The sequence below is a fragment of the Hylobates moloch genome, unplaced genomic scaffold (genome assembly GCF_009828535.3).
Source record: "Hylobates moloch isolate HMO894 unplaced genomic scaffold, HMol_V3 SCAFFOLD_16, whole genome shotgun sequence".
NCBI classification, from domain to species: Eukaryota; Metazoa; Chordata; class Mammalia; order Primates; family Hylobatidae; genus Hylobates; species Hylobates moloch.
The window spans coordinates 53777356-53794015 of record NW_026652291.1 but is presented as its reverse complement, the minus strand read 5'-3'; the positions used below and the strand labels follow the sequence as shown (position 1 = coordinate 53794015).

The following is a 16660-nucleotide window of genomic DNA, read 5'->3' as shown; positions in this document are numbered from 1 at the left end:
AGTTTTGTTGGCACCTCCTAACACTGGCGATTAACCTACTGTGAGTTTTATAAGGGCCAGAGATGGAAGAACTGATTAGAAGGCAGCAGGCAAAATTCCTAGAGATTTTATTGTTTGAAAGAGGTTTTCCTGTATAGGCTTAAATATAAATACCAACCACTCTCCGATGGTTGAGAGAGAGAGAGAGAGTTAGAAACAAAAAGACACAAAAAATTACTGTACTTGAATCTAGAGTTTATGCCAGAACCTACTGGTCTAAAATTAACCATAGTCTTGTTTCCAACCATTAATAACAAGCTTCTCATTTTTCTTAGACTTGGCATCATGCATATTTAAATTTACATTTAAAAGCTCCTGGTAACCTTTGGCACCAGGGTTCCTGGTTTGGAGATAACTCACATGGTGGTGGATTCATGCCCAATCCTCTCACTACTGCATTTCTATTTGCCGGTGGATCGAAGCTAGTTGCTCATTTTCAATCTTAAATCAATCCATTTTGTAATTTTCAGGTGTGAGTGAGTTGACATCAGGGTCCTTTTTGATGAAAGATTTCCTTGAAAAAACAAACTCCGTTCAAATCAAAACAAAGGGTGTTTTGGGATTGTCTTAGAACATTTCATAGAAATTAAATTCTGTACCTTCTAGGTTAATGTGCTGTGGTCCTCACAGTGTGTTTGGAAGGCTCACCTGGTGAGTTATTCTCCATCAGTCCTAGATTTCTAACATTTCCTGTTAGTTTACTTGCTGGAGGATTAAGGCAAAACTGGATTAAAAAGGAGGAGTTGGGGAATTAACTGTTGCCTGGCAAGATTAGCTTTCCAGGCACTGATTCCTGAGAAAAGGTGTTTTTTTTTGTAGTTGTTTTTGTTTTTAACTCCATAGTGTTGCCTGGACACTAGAACAGGATTCCCCTTCCCCCATCTCATATTTAATCTGTAGCTTCCCCAAAGTACCTTGTGTTAGTACTGGGGGGAGAATGACTCACACATTGAATAAATTGTTATTAAAGCATCTGGGCTCAATTGTGAACATACTAATAGTGTGGAATCAGAAAACCAAGTACTGGTGAGGGTTTGGCTGCTGACTGCTGAAATCACTTGCTGAATGTGAGGCCCAACATCCTCTAAAAATAATAAGAGTTAATATGTGCCGAATACTTCCTATGTCCCTAGAACTATTATTAGCACTTTGTATACCATCTCATTTAATCCTCATATTTCCACTGTAGAGCATGACTATCATCAACTACATTTTGCAGATGAGGAAACTGAGGCACATGATGTTAAATAATTTGCCCAAGTTCATACAGTCATTAATGGCAACTTGGATTGAAATTCTGGCAGACAGCTTGCAGGCTCTACCCTTGTGGGTTCTACGATATTACCTCCTAAAATGAAGGGAAGGGACTGGAGGATCATGAGGGACCTTTCAGCCCTACTAGTGTGTGTGGAATGGAGAGAGGGTTATTCAGTTTCTCTGTTGGGAATGTGCAGCGTTCAGCACCACCTCATTCCTTCCCATCTATGAGAATCTTTTGGGAATAGTCCTCACTATTAGGCCTATAGGTAGCATCGCCAAACTTGGTTTAATTCCCGTGCCCCATAAGAATACTTATCAGGGCCATTCTTTTCTGAGCATGTGGGTTAAGTAAGATCTCAGTGGTAGTGGGACCTTGGAGAAATGAAGCATCTGAAATGTTGGCCACAGAGAAAAATGCTGCAGTGAGAAGCTGCAAGCTGCAAGCTCCCAGCTAGCTGGCTTGATGGGGACCACAGTAAATCAGGAGGAACAGTGGAGGCTGGTGTGGGATCTCAGGGGCCAGAACCTGGCCAGGGGATGTTGACCCAAAAAAAAACCAGCAGCAGCAGTAGAAACAACAACAGCAAGAACAACAATAGCTACAAGCCAAGTTCAGGCTTAAAAAGCAGGCAATGTGCCAGGAAGGGGGCCGACTGAGCAGTGTGTGTGGAGGTGACCGTGGGGGGATGAGAAAAGGGGAAGGAAGGAACAGACAGCACCAGAGGGACTTGAACAAAGGGAGAAGGGGGATGAAAGTCAGATCACTGTCAGCAGCCCAGGAGCAGACAAAACCACCAGAGTAAGCCCTGAAATGGAAATGAGAGGGAAAAGAAGCAAGCAGCTAACAGCTACCAAGAAGGGGAGGAAGTGGGAGATGCGCCGCTTCCTGTAGAAAGAACGTTGATTGAAGACAAAGCTGGGTGGGGACTAGTCCCTGGGCTGCAGCCGCCGCTACACATACTCACAACGCTGCCGCCGCGCTCCGTGGGCAACTCCTACTACTGCTGGGCTGGGCTGGGCTGGGCTGCGCCGGAGCTCGCCTGCACAGATCAGCTCCGGAGAGAGGGGAAAACCACGCTCCTCTGACCAAGCCTCGGGAGCTAAGGTAATGGAAACGTTTTCCATGTTGCTCGTTTTTAATTGAGAAAAACGACCATCGCCTGTGGTTTTACGGTCCGATTTCTAAGGGATGATAGAGACATCGCTTCAGGACTAGGGGAAATGATTAGATTCTTTTGGAAGGGTCTTCGAGAATGACCACATTCATGACACATTTGATTAAAAAAACCTCATCATCAGTGCTTAGATTTGATGACTAGACAGGGCAACATGCTAAATACAAGAAGCTGTTTGTATAGTTCTCTCGGAGGAAAACCAGGGCTGAGTCGAAATTCATCTGGGGCTGTGAAGCTGCGGTCTGGTCATCGGAGCCTGGCAGTCCCCTTGTTTTAGGGGAGTGAGTGGTGTAAAATATTAATTGCATTCCCTTTCTTACACATTGCACTGGGCTGTCTTCTGATTTGCAAAAATAATGGCTGTGATTTGGCTTTTTGAGGAGTTAAATTCTTTTGTACTTAGATTTTGCCAACAAAGGCTTGAATTGCGTATGTGAGGGGCAGTATTTACCATTAAAAAACAGTGTCTTCCTCCCTCAGCTTGTGCAGCTGCGTTCAGGATAACCTCAGACATAGCTATCATTTGCCAGTAGGTCTTATCCTAAAAGTTGCATCCTTGTTCAAAGGAGCGTGGCGGGTTTAAGGCCAGTAACTTGTCCAGAATCAGATACTAGCATATGCATGGATTTTATGTTTATATGAATTTTATTCACCTCTAGGTCAAGGTGCATATTAGCCTTGGTGAGGGACAAAATAAAAAAGTGCAGCTGGGTTGTTTCCTTATGCGAATATATGGTAGATAGACTGAAGTGGTGAAACCAGAACATGATTTTTATTCTTTGATTTTCTTGAGCAAAGGATGTTTTTAATGAGAGCCTGGGTCTATGACTTGTTCATATTTATGAATGATATGTAAAAGTACACTAAATAGGTATAGCGGATGAGAACTGAGATTGTGAGATTCCTCTCACAGGATATATAGAAGAGTTTAATACCCTCGTGTAGCATGATTTAAAGAATTAAGCTTTTTTTAATCTTCAGCAGAAAGTACAGTTAAACAGTAAGTAGTCATTGATAAAAGGGTTTTTTTTTCTAGAGTTTCTATAATGAAAGGAGATAATTTTTCAAAAGAAAGAGAAAAAACTGCTTATAGTGGAGTAAAAATTTTAAAAAGTCAATATTTTGACACAAATTCTTGAAACATAGGTTCTTAAATACCAAATATGCTAGTTGAGAGTGTATGTATGTATATGCCTCCTCCTTTATCATCATTCTCACTTGTGAAGAGCTGTAGGGCTGTTTTTAATGCTATCTTTATGAAATCGATATGGCTTCTCAAAATCTGTGGAGTAGCAGCACATTTTGAGAGATGGGAAGCTTTTATAGCTACTAAAGAAAAAAATGTCTATTTCTCGGAGGCTTTTTGCTCATTAAAGTAAACCTGAACCATGCCTAAGAGACAAAGTACTGCTAGTATTGAAACCATGGAACTCCTTGAAGGATTCACTGAATTTAATCAAACTTGTGGGCAAAACAAGTCGTGACATGGATTTTGCAGTTCCGCTTCCTATTTGCATCCTAAAGGGAAATATGTAAAGATCATCTTCTTAGAGAAGAGACCTAGGGTAGATCTTCGATCCAGAATGACCCAGTGGAGTTCTAGAATCAAGCTGTGCATCATGAAATGAAGTAAAAAGTTGGCAACCTGAGCTGCATAGATGAGGACAGGCTTACCCTTTGGTACTTACTCCTCTGCAGGCTGTATTCACTAGATAATGCCAACACCCTGCTTTGTTTGGGGAGGCACAGACAATCTGCATTACTCTTCTGTGTGTGTTTTACACATGAGTAAGAAAATGAAACCTTGCCCGACGGGCATAGTAGAGTCAAGAGGGCCTTGCTATCTTTCTGAAGACAACTAAGAGGTGCCTATTTTCTGCACAGCACAAAACATTTCTTAATGGTTAAATTCCAGCTTGAAGCAGAACATTAGTGAGTAACAGCAGATCAGTAACTATGATGGTAGAATGTTTAGGAAAAAGATGAATATGCTTCTACATTGTAAAATGAAACTATTTCCACTTATTCTGGCCATATGGAATATTGAAAGACATAATGATTTTTCCTGGGGTATTCACTGGCTTTTGAGGAGTAGACCAACACAGAAATTTCAATTGTGCTTTTTTTTTTTTCCTGCCATATGGCCAATGGCTGAATGGAAACATGACTCCATTATTTCATTGCCAGCCTTGGGCCTCATATGGTGGGCATGTAGTGAATGTGTTTGGTTGACTGACTTTGTTTAGCCTGCTTCAGAAAGCAGGCCCAACTTTTAAGTCTAAAAGCTGTGTAGTCAAAGTAGAAAGCCTGTTCATAAAAGACTTCTGTGGGTAGGAGAAAACACTGTGGAGTGAAAAGAACACAGGCTTTGGAGCCAGGCAGATCTGCCTTTGAAACCTATCACTGGTTCTTACTACTTAACTTGGTACATTAACTTAGGAACCTCAGTTTCCTCATTGTAAAGAAGAGCTAGTAATACATAATCAAAGTTTTTGTTTTGCTTTGTTTTTGCTTTTGTGTGTGGATAAGTGAGTGCTTTCTACATAGAAGGTACTCAAATGTTATTTTTTTCTTCCTTGGTGGCATAAGGAAAAGTTAGCATATTCTTGGCCTTTACCACTGCCTCACAGGTTTAGGGAGACTTTTTTTACAGTGATAAAATATACATAACATAACATTTCCCATTTTAACTATTTTTTTAAGTATGCAGTTCTGTGGTAGCGAGTATATTGATGTACTGTCATCACCATCGTCCATCCATAGAACTGTCTTTATCTTGCAAAACTGAAATTCTATACCCATTAATCAATATCTCCTCTTTCCCTCCTTCTCTCAGCTCCTGGAAACCCCCATTTTACTTCTGTCTCTATGAATTTGACCAAGTATCCCATATAAGTGGAGTCATAGAATATTTGTCCTTTTGTGACTGGCTTAATACACTTAGCATACTGTCTTTAAGATTCATCCATGTTGTAGCATGTGCTAGAATTTTCCTCCTCTTTAAGCTGAATAATATTCCACTGAATGTATAGACTATACTTTGTTTATTCTCTTTTGATGGACACTTGGGCCGTGTTTTGGCTACTGTAAATAATACTGCTATGAACACAGGTGTACAAATATCTGTTAGAGTCCCTGCTCTTACTTCTTTTGGGAACCCAGAAGTGAAAATGATGGAACATAGTAATTAAATATTTAATTTTTGAAGAATTGCCATACTGTTTTCCATAGCAGCTGCACTATTTTACATTCCCACCAGCAATGAAGAAGGATTCCAACTTCCCCACATTCTCATCAATATTTATGTTGTTTTTTATTTATGTTTGTGATAACAGCCATTTTAAGAGGTATGAAGTGGTATCTCTTTATGGTTTTGATTCGCATTTTCCTAATCATTAGTGATGTTGAGCATCTTTTATTGTGTTCATTGGCCATTTGTGTATCTTCTTAGAAAAATGTCTATTCATATTCCTTGCTGATGTTTTTCCCCAGAAATACTGTGTTGAGAATCTTTGCCAATTTTTAATCAGATTTTCAAGGAGACATTTGCAAATGGCGGGATCTTTTAACATAATGTGTCATTAGATCATAATCATAATCTTTGTATTTAACCTCCTTTATACAACAGTATTATCCCTGCCCAAATAAAATAACGTCTCTCAAAAGCAACATTTGAAATCAAAAGGAGAGAGTAAGAAAATATGCATAGCTTCTGCTAGTTGGTGATGTCCAGAACCTGATAGTGAAATTCAAACCTTTGTTGTAGACAGTCACACCAGTGATTCTGCTGGTCAAATCTCAGACCGGGCTACCACTATGGAGGCACTAGAGAGCTGTTTCTTCAGTGCTTTTCTGGTCCCCTCTCATTGGAGAAAAATGCTCAACAGGTAGCGTGGTCAGAAAGGGAGGGGAGAAACTAAAGTACTAAATTGCTCTCAAATCCTTAATAATGGGAAGCATTAACTTGTGGGGAGGGGTTACAGTAGTTAAACAATACAACGGGTTTCTGAGGCATCAAGTTTCTACAAACGAAGTGTGATTCTAACCAAAATTTCACTTTTAAAAATAATGAATCCTCTGTTTCCTTTTCCGTGACAGATTTTATTCCTAATCCTTAAACTGGTGAGGCAGGGTATGGTGAGGCTGAGGAGAGTTGGGCAGAACAATTAGCAGGGACCCTATTGAATAGCAAGAGTATCTGAGCTTTATGGTGTGGGGGCAGACGTTGACCTTAAATGGTTTGAAGAGCTCCTGAATAATTAATGTTAACTTTCTGTAATGCACTTTGTCCATGTGCTGGGGGCCAGGGGTGGGGGGAAGTTTGCAAATAATGACCCCTGATTTTATTTAATGTGCACATCTATTCATTTTATAACTACTGGGAGAACCCAGATGCCTGGCTTTACTAGATCTGGGTAGGAGAGGAGAGTTGCAGAGCTGTGTTAAGATTTAGTCTCCACCCTCCCACCCTCACCCCCAAGATGATGACTATGTTAATTAGCCTGATTTGATCATCACAATGTATACATGTATCAAAACATCACATTGTACCCCATAAATATACACAATTATTATTTTTCTTTTTTTTGATGTGTTCAAAATTCTTTATTTATTTTTTATTATTGTACTTTAAGTTTTAGGGTACATGTGCACAATGTGCAGGTTTGTTACATATGTATCCATGTGCCATGTTGGTGTGCTGCATCCATTAACTCGTCATTTAGCATTAGGTGTATCTCCTAATGCTATCCCTCCCCCCTGCCCCCACCCCAGAACAGTCTCCGGAGTGTGATGTTCCCCTTCCTATGTCCATGTGTTCTCATTGTTCAATTCCCACCTATGAGTGAGAACATGCGGTGTTTGGTTTTTTGTCCTTGTGATAGTTTACTGAGAATGATGATTTCCAGTTTCATTCATGTCCCTACGAAGGACATGAACTCATCATTTTTTATGGCTGCATAGTATTCCATGGTGTATATGTGCCACATTTTCTTAATCCAGTCTATCGTTGTTGGACATTTGGGTTGGTTCCAAGTCTTTGCTATTGTGAATAGTGCCACAATAAACATGTGTGCATGTGTCTTTATAGCAGCATGATTTATAGTCCTTTGGGTATATACCCAGTAATGGGATGGCTGGGTCAAATGGTATTTCTAGTTCTAGATCCCTGAGGAATCACCACACTGACTTCCACAATGGTTGCACTAGTTTACAGTCCCACCAACAGTGTAAAAGTGTTCCTGTTTCTCCACATCCTCTCCAGCACCTGTTGTTTCCTGACTTTTTAATGATGGCCATTCTAACTGGTGTGAGATGGTATCTCATTGTGCTTTTGATTTGCATTTCTCTGATGGCCAGTGATGATGAGCATTTTTTCATGTGTTTTTTGGCTGCATAAATGTCTTCTTTTGAGAAGTGTCTGTTCATGTCCTTCGCCCACTTGTTGATGGGGTTGTTTGTTTTTTTCTTGTAAATTTGTTTGAGTTCATTGTAGATTCTGGATATTAGCCCTTTGTCAGATGAGTAGGTTGCGAAAATTTTCTCCCATTTTGTAGGTTGCCTGTTCACTCTGATGGTAGTTTCTTTTGCTGGGCAGAAGCTTTTTAGTTTAATTAGATCCCACACAATTATTATTTTTCAATTAAAAATATAATAAAAAATTTATAAAGGACTGAGTCCCTGGCCTAGGACATGCTAGAATGGTAGAGCTAAAAATGATCTGGGGGTGACCTAGCCTATATCGACCTCTTCATAAGGGATAATAAAATAGGCCTGGAATTTAGAGTTACACAGTTCATTAATTCCTTACCTCCCAGTTAAAACTCCATTTCACTTACCTCATGTTAGGGCAAAGTCTTTATATGTTGTCACATTTAAAATTGTTTGTAAGACTGAAATATTTTGTTTAAAAAAAAAGTGTAGACTATTTACATTTAGTACCCTATGTAAATATAGAGTTTCTGTGTACAAACTTGGTCAGGTGTAAAAGATGCCACTGTGGAATAGAGATTTAAGTTTTCAGGTAAGAGTATTAGAGATATCTGTAAATATATGGTTCTTGAAAATTCTTATGTTAAAGACAACAGTTGTATTTAGTGGGAGTCAGTGTTCAGATCATCTCTAGAGGACTTCATTAAACACTGAAAAAAGGGAGCTCAATTCTCAAACTTTAGTGATAACATGTTTCTTAGAAGTGGTACCACTGTATACAGAGGCTCGAGATAAGACAGGATCAGCCCCTTTATCTCTTGGCAAATATGTGTAAACAGTCAAGCTGTTAATGAAAAGGATTTGAAAAACCAGTCTCTTGACCACTTCTTCCGTGTTCCCTGGCCTTCCCTTGCTCCCTGGCCAGCCTGGGTGTGGGGTCAGGCATTCCCCTGATCCTCTTCCCAGGAACCCAGCACTCAGGGGTAGAGGAGAGGGGCTGAAAACTGGGCTGACTGATTCTACTCTAGATTCACTGCATCTCCACAGGGCCATTGCTGTTCTTTCAAAATTCCTTCCTTCTTCCTTTTTTATTTCACTTTTCACTCTGTCCTGTGCATTTTCAATGGAAACCATTCAACCAAGCCCCTACTGCCTTTATTCGTTAGAAGTGACCTCACCTTCTGTCTGAGAAGGCACATATTACAGACTTCCTCAACCTCATTCTTACCACCTTAGAATTTCCCCACATCTTCCTTTATTTTAGATCATTTGAATTGCTGTCACAAATTACCAAAGATGAGGTAACCCAGAAACAACAGAAATCTGTTTTTTTTTTTTACACTTCTATGGGCTGGAAAGTCCAAAATCAAGGTACTGGCAGATTTGATGTCTGGCGAAGGCTGTGGACAGCACTTTCTGTGTGTCCCCACATGACAGAAGGGGCCAGCTGGCTCTCTCCGGTCTCTCTTATAAGGGCACTAATCCCATTCATGGGACTCCATACTCATGACCTAATCACCTCCAAAGGTGGCCTCATGTCCTAATACCATTACAGTGGGGATCAGGTTCCAGCATATGGGTATGTAGGGGGACAGAAACATCTGCATCATTCACATAATTCGTTCTCCTCTTTTTCCTAAGTCAAATTAACATCATCTTTCCTTCAAGCCAAGAATAAACCCTCTACTTGGACTCTCTATCCCATTCCCTTTTACTTTCTAAGGGATTATGTTGTGACAATAATTCTGTCTTTCCTACATATTTAGTTCCTTCTCTTTCTTGGTCCTTTCCTCTTTCCCTGTAAACATGCTTAGTTTTTCCATACACACACAAAGTAATTAAGAAGTAGATGAAACAAATCTCCTCCTACCTCTCTGAGGGCTCCAACTTCACTAACTTCAGTTCCTGCTCCCCACATAAGCGTGTTCTCAAGATACGAGTCTTTGGCCATTTAATTTCTCCCTCTCCCTTAATCAAATTCTGTCCTGTGATTTTTGTCATTGTTGCTGTGTGGGTCAGTCCCAAATCTGATTAAGCATCCTGATCATTCACCTCCTCTCTCAGCTAGTACAGGAAGCTGCCTACAAATTCACCAGAACATCCAACCCACAGAAAATGAAACTCACATGTCCAAAACTGTGTTCACCATCACCTTTCCCATTCCTCAAAACCAGCTCCTCACCTGATTTCATAACTGTTAATGACACCCCATTTATCATTACCTCAGTTATGACAATTCAACTTCACTATTTTCCTCACCAAGCACCCCTAGTTGTTGCAGGAAGTTGCATAGCCTTTTGCAATTGTGATTGGGAAAATATCTTGATATGGACTCTTTTCCATGTTTATAGCCGGTGTCTTAGTTCAGGCCCTCCTAACCTCCAGCTGGGCTGACTTGTTTTTTGAGTTCTTTTCTCTCTGCCTGGGATAAGTTAGTTCCTTCCATACTTTGTCTCCACAGTCTTAGTTCTCTGAATAACCAAATTCCATCTGTCCTGTAAAGCTCAGTTCAAATGCTGCCTCTTTCATGAAGCCTCCCTTGGTTTCTTCCCTTTTTTCCCCAGTAAAAAACAATGCCTCCTCTGAAATCTTTTGTTCTTTCATCACAGCATCCAGCTCATTCTAGCGTGTATAGCAGCAATCTGCATAATTTTTTTTTTTGACCACACTCCAAGCTCTTTGAGGACAGCGGTCACATCTGGTTTCATCTTTGTCTTCCTTATACCACAAATGCAGTTTCTTTATCATTCATTTATTTAATGAACATTCTTGAGTGACTCATTTTTTGATGCAGAGTGGGCTAGACATAGTGCTTGTCCTCTAAGAGCTCACAGACTCGTGGGGTAAACAGACAAATACAGAAATATAATTACAATACAATTAATTGCTGTGTTCAAAGTCTTAACATCTGCAATGTGCCACGTGCTCGTCAAGATGCCAGGGAGACTAGGATGAACCAAATTGGCCAGTTGTTTTCTTGAAACTTACATTCGAGTATTGAGAGAGACTCAATAAACACATAAACCAGTGGTTTTTAGGTCTAACTGCACATTAGAAATCACTGAGAGGGTAGTTTGAAAAAAATATCATGTCCCAACCTCACCTCAGAGTAATTAATTCGCAATCAACCAGGATTGGAACCCATTGACAGAAATGACTTACAATAAAAGAAAATATCAAGTAGTAGTGAGTGCTTTGATGGATTGAAGTAGAAACAGGATGAATGGTGGGGACTGTGCCTATGCTGGCAGGGGTAATTGGGAGATTACTTTGTTGAGTAATACCTGAAGGCCTCTGTGAAGAGGTGACATTTGAGTTGAGACCAAAATGTTGCTGAGGAGTCAGCCATGTAAAGATATTGGGGTGAAGGGGGCTTGTGGAGAAGGTTTTGAGCAGAAGGTGCAGGTGCCTTTCTGAAATAAGGATGAAGTGAAATTTCAGAGGAAATGTGTCCATCACATACATGTTCTGTAATCTACAAAATATTTCTTTTCCCTACAGAAAGCAGCTTTTCAATAAACTTTGTGGACTCCAAATGCAGAACACTTGGCTGCTGTGTTGATTACTTGATCTGGGTTGGATTTTATTTAGTTCAAATTGATTTACACAGTCAGGAAGACGACTCTGTTTGATTACATTTTTTTTCTCTACACTGCAATCAGCACTACACTACTTGTCTGAATTAAATACCATTCTTATTGTTTAAAATAACCTTAGGTACTTGATATTATCTTTGTCTGAATAAAGAGGAGAAAGCAATGACTTCAGCCCTTATTCCTGTTTTGGGGAACCAGGGAAAACCTCCTAGAGGAGTCATTCAGACCACACAGAGTAAAGAAAGCACTAACTAGTTTGAATAAGTGAAGATTAACATATGTCAAGAATTAAGTTGAGAATGACATTGGTTAGGCATTCAGTTTGTGCTGGATACTTTAGCTAGTTTGAAAAATAACCCTACGAAATAAGGACAATATTTTTCTATCAGGATATTTCTGGCTGCTGATAAAGGAATGTCCTACTAAAATGGAATAAACAATAGGAAATTGATCCCAAGACCTCTGATAGGAGGGTAGCTTCAGAATTACTTATGTGGTAGCTGGATAATGTCCTTAGCAACCTGGATTCTTCCCTTCCTCCCACTGTGACACCTTCAGCAGGTTGATTTCCCCTCACTGTGTGGACATGGCGTCTACAATTTTGGAATTATAGGTACATTTCAATACGTAGAGGCATATCAAGGGGCAGCAGATTTCTTATGTGGCTCTTTCTGGTTTGTTGAGACAGGGTCTCGCTCTGTCACCCAGGCTAGGGTGCAGTGGCATGATCATGACTCATTGCAGCCTCAGCCTGCAGGTGGGAGGCTGATCCTTTCACCTCAGCCTCCTGAGTAGCTGGGACCACAGGTGCGTGCCACCATGCCCAGCTAATTTTTGTATTTTAGTAGAGATGGGGTTTCACCGTGTTACCCAGACTGGTCTTGAACTCCTGAGCACAATAGATCCACCCACCTCGGCCTCCCAAAGTGCTGGGATTATAGGCCTGAGCTACCTTGCCCTGCCACGGCTCTTTTTAACGTCACAGAAAATCTGTGTCCAGTGGAATTTCCACTCACAACTCACATGCTATATGTATGAGTAAGTAGGCAGACAGAACCACTATGATTGGCTAATTTAAGAGTTTCCTCCCGAGGCCATGGAGCAGCCCAGCCTCTCTGAAGAACAAAGTCATCAGACCCCAGCAAAAGGGTCTGGCTCTATTAGCAAGGAAGAGGGGGTTAGTGGGTAGGCCGTCAATAGAGTTGGCCACTATTATTCCCATTTTATAAGTGAAGATATCCAGACTAAAAAGGTTAAATAACTGAGCAATATCATACAACATTGAATTGAACAGAGTTTCCATGCATTTCCCTTTGAGAAAAACATGAACAAAAGCCTTGTTTTTGGCTATATAACAAACCTGCACATGTACCCCTGAACCTAAAAGAAAATATTAAAAAAAAAACAAACTTGTTTTTGTTGTTAGCAATGATCTAGGTAGGCCAGAGGAAGAATCCTGGCAAAAAGCACAGACTGGAGGAAGCTAGGCAAAGTAAAGAATAACCTTCTAAACAAAATATTCCAGAAGGAAATACATCAGGTCCTATAAAGCAATAAGAATGGCATTTAATTTAGACAACCAGCCCTGCATTTCTGCATTGTAAAATATATATATAATTAAATTGACTTTTCCTGACTGGTCATTTAAATCAATTTGGTCTATATAAAAATCTACCGTGGGCCAAGTAATGAGCTAGAGACGCTCATTCTCTAGCGTTCTGTGTATAGTATGTTAGACTTAAATGAAAACCTTGTTTTTTCTAGAGAGGTAGGTCCTTTGTTGTAGGTACCTGTGAAGAAGAATGGATCATCTCTGGAATTTCTGAGTATGAGTTATTTAGAAAATAGTTTCCACTTTCCAGCTCCGGAGGCAGCATATACAGTTCCATTATTGTTGCATTCTCTTTATGGTTGCTACTTCCTACTTTGGCATTATATTTCAGAGGCTATGTATGTGAGGCAGCAATAGTGAAAAAGGGAAATTTCAGTGGAATTGCTGTTATTACAGTGTTTTGACTACTTGTCTCTAAGGTGTATTTCTGTGCATGTTCATCATAACAGACTAAGCATTAATGGTAGGAGTACTTTTTTAAATAAATGATGGAGCGCTTCCTACTCTTAGATTTGCATTTTTAAACAGGAAAGTAAGTTAATTCTAGACTTTGCAAACAGAGCTCTGTTTAAGGAGAGTATTTATCTGATCTATGTTAGAAGCATATAAGAAAAATTGTGAAAAAATGTAAACCGAAAAAAACCCTCATTTTCATTTTAGAAGCTTTATTTGGGAGAGTTAAATTGATCCTTTGCCATTTTTTTAAACCTCATGAATGATGGTTGTGTTTAGGGAACATTGCTGTGTATGGGCATTAAGGCATTTCACTGACATTTTTATTTTTTCTTTGGAAAAAAGTTGATATTAAATAGTTTCATGACTTTTAAAATTAAAATAAGAAAAATTTAAGTAGAGGTGAAAATTCCTAGGCAAAAAAAAAAAAAAAAAAGGTCCAACTAATCTTTTCTTATTCATCTTAAAATAATCATAAAATACTGAACTGTAGAAAAGTAACATTCAAAAATAACGTGTAGGAGAGTGTAGTAGTTAAAGGACATTGGTTTAGAGTCAGAATTACTTGGGCGAATTGCTTAAGCTTTCTATGCCTCAGTTTCTTCATCTATAAAATGGGAAATAAGATAATATCTACTTCGCAAAACTGACAGGAGAAAATTACAAAATAAATGTGAAATGTTTATTTAGCAAGGTGCCTGAATTGTAGTGTAATTATTCAAAAATGAATATATTATTAGTATAACTTATTTTTACCACAAATCTGCAGTAGAGTATCTTTTATTCTATCCAAGGGATTTGCACCAATTTCTGCAGAAGTGATTGTTATGGCCCAACATTAATCATGGGTGCTCAGACCTTGGAATAAGGCATCCCCTAAGGAAGCCTATTATTGTCAGATGTCATTTTGACTTCATGAAGTATTAGTGTGGGTTTGTGCTGTTTGTTCAGGAATCCATGTACTTAGCCATCAATATCTCCAGTTTTCCTTTCCAGCTCAGGATAGGCTTCCACTTCCCAGTCCGCTTTGGTTAGGTGTGGCCACATGCCTCGCCTTGGCCGGTGAAGTGAACAGAAGTGAGGTGTGTCACTTCCTGGAAGAAGCCATAAGAACCAGCAGATGAGTGCAGTGGTTGAAGGATAGAAGTGGTCTCTGCACTCTTAAGCCCGGGTCATACCGTCAAGACAACACAAAGATCATCTCTGCTAAACCGCAGTGGATGGAGAGAAAGTGAGAGATAAGCTTTGCTCACATAAGCCAGAGAGTTTTTGAGTTGTTGCCACAATATAACCTAGCCTATATGGATTGAAACACTCTGGTTTTCCCTTCAAACTCACAGAAAAAAATATATTATTGGTTACAATACGGTAGCTATTTGGATACAGTAATTTTAAATGACTATTTTGTGTGTGTGTGTGTAATATATGTTAGCATCGAGGGATTTAAGTGAAATAGATTTATATAAATTCCACTTACATTTCTTTTAAAATAGGGTTTATTTCCACTTCACACAGAAGAAATCAGCATATCAAAATTACTAGCATATATATGTTTTATTTATTTATTTTTTTTTTTTGAGGGAGTCCACTGTGATGCCGATGTTAGGATTCTGAACTCCAGGCCTGGTATAATCATTAGGAAATGTTCCCTCTCACTGATAGCCTTACCCAGAATGGTGCCTTGTGAAGCAAAGGAACTTCTTAAGATAACGCGCTGAGCCATGCCCATGGCCTTTGCCTCCCGTGAGAAAATAGTCTTCCCTAAGCCCTATTGTGATGTTCCAGTTATAAACAATGGTGCTTAGTACATAGAAGGTCTAAAATGATATTTATTGAATGGATGAGTGGAAGTAGTGCACAGTTCTCCAAATGTCTGGATTCTTTCATGTTTGCATTTTAAAAATAGATGCTGTTGTTTTGTAGATTTGTTTAAAAACATCTTGGTATTAAGACTGACATCTATTCTTTTACAACACTTTACATGTGGTCATGTGCCCACAGATTTAGGCTGTTTTATTTTATATTTTTCACTATAATTTATTTCACCCGATTATTTCATTTGGGTCTCTAAAACCACATTATGAAATATCTTAATTATTTAAATTAGGAACAGATTAATTATCTCCAGTGTACAAACTCAAATTAATTTCATTATAAACCTAAGGTTTAAATTGATTAATCTTGGAGTGTTTAAGGAACAAAATGGGTTTTTTTCATCCTTAAGGAGAAAGGCATATTTGATTTGATGAATCTCTCTTTATCACACCAGTTATGATAATAGGCACAAGATATTTGCAAGAAAACTTCAGATGGATTTTATAAACCAGCCAGAAACCTGTGTGTCTGGGGCTTCTGGGGGAACAATCTGTGAGTCATTTTAAAAAACAAACACACTCATAATCACAGTGCATGTTGTTACCATGGTAATTAGGCCTGTTGAGTTGGCTTGCTTATGTTCCTGCAAAGGCAAGAGGGGGAGAGAAACTGAGAATTCAGAGCTTTGACTATTAGCTTCAATTTGCCTACTGCAGGAGAGAGTGAAGGGGTTTCTCGAAAATGCACTGGCACAGTCATTCTGAGGGGGAAGTGAAGAAACCCTGGCATCCTGCCTTTGTTATTGAATATAGGTTAGCCATATTAGTGTTGGATATTGTGGTTCACAAGGGAGAAAAGGATCATTTGGCATTCTCTTGGGAAAAAGGGGAAAAATAGTTTCTTTCTCTGATACATGAGTTCATGTAAGTCTCTAAGGTCAACCTTGTGGAGTGTCTTGTGTGCCTCTGCACAAGGTTTTAATGATCCTCTGAAAGGCACCAAATGCTGCTGATGAACATTATTGCAGGTTTAAATGATCTCAGCATATTATTCTAATATGGTTAGAGGCTAGTTTTAATGAAGCCATTGTTTCAGATCTGATTCCCAAGTAGGCAAGATATCTTTTCTGTTTTATGGACTAGGTATGACTCCCTTATCTTGGACAGTCATCTTATAATGCAGGCCTGTGGGACACAAAGGAGACCAGGGAGGGTATGTGAGCTCTGCCAAATCTATTACTACTCCAAGGGAAAATAAAATCCAAGCATACACTCGGTTGA

The 16660-nt window shown here is 39.4% G+C and overlaps 1 protein-coding gene across 9 annotated transcripts in view; it reads left to right on the top strand.

Annotated features, from left to right (window-relative positions):
• Positions 1 to 16660, top strand: part of GNG2 (G protein subunit gamma 2) — a 156796-nt gene that overhangs the window by 42673 nt on the left and 97463 nt on the right. The window contains exon 1 of one of the 9 annotated variants that reach the window (XM_058429320.1): positions 2063 to 2404. The exons of 7 other annotated variants lie outside the window; for them this stretch is intronic. The gene's annotated coding sequence lies outside the window, so the exon portion shown is untranslated. Of the gene's footprint in view, positions 1 to 2062; positions 2405 to 16660 lie in introns of those variants that run through there. One more of the 9 variants, XM_032179392.2, reaches the window with a different exon arrangement.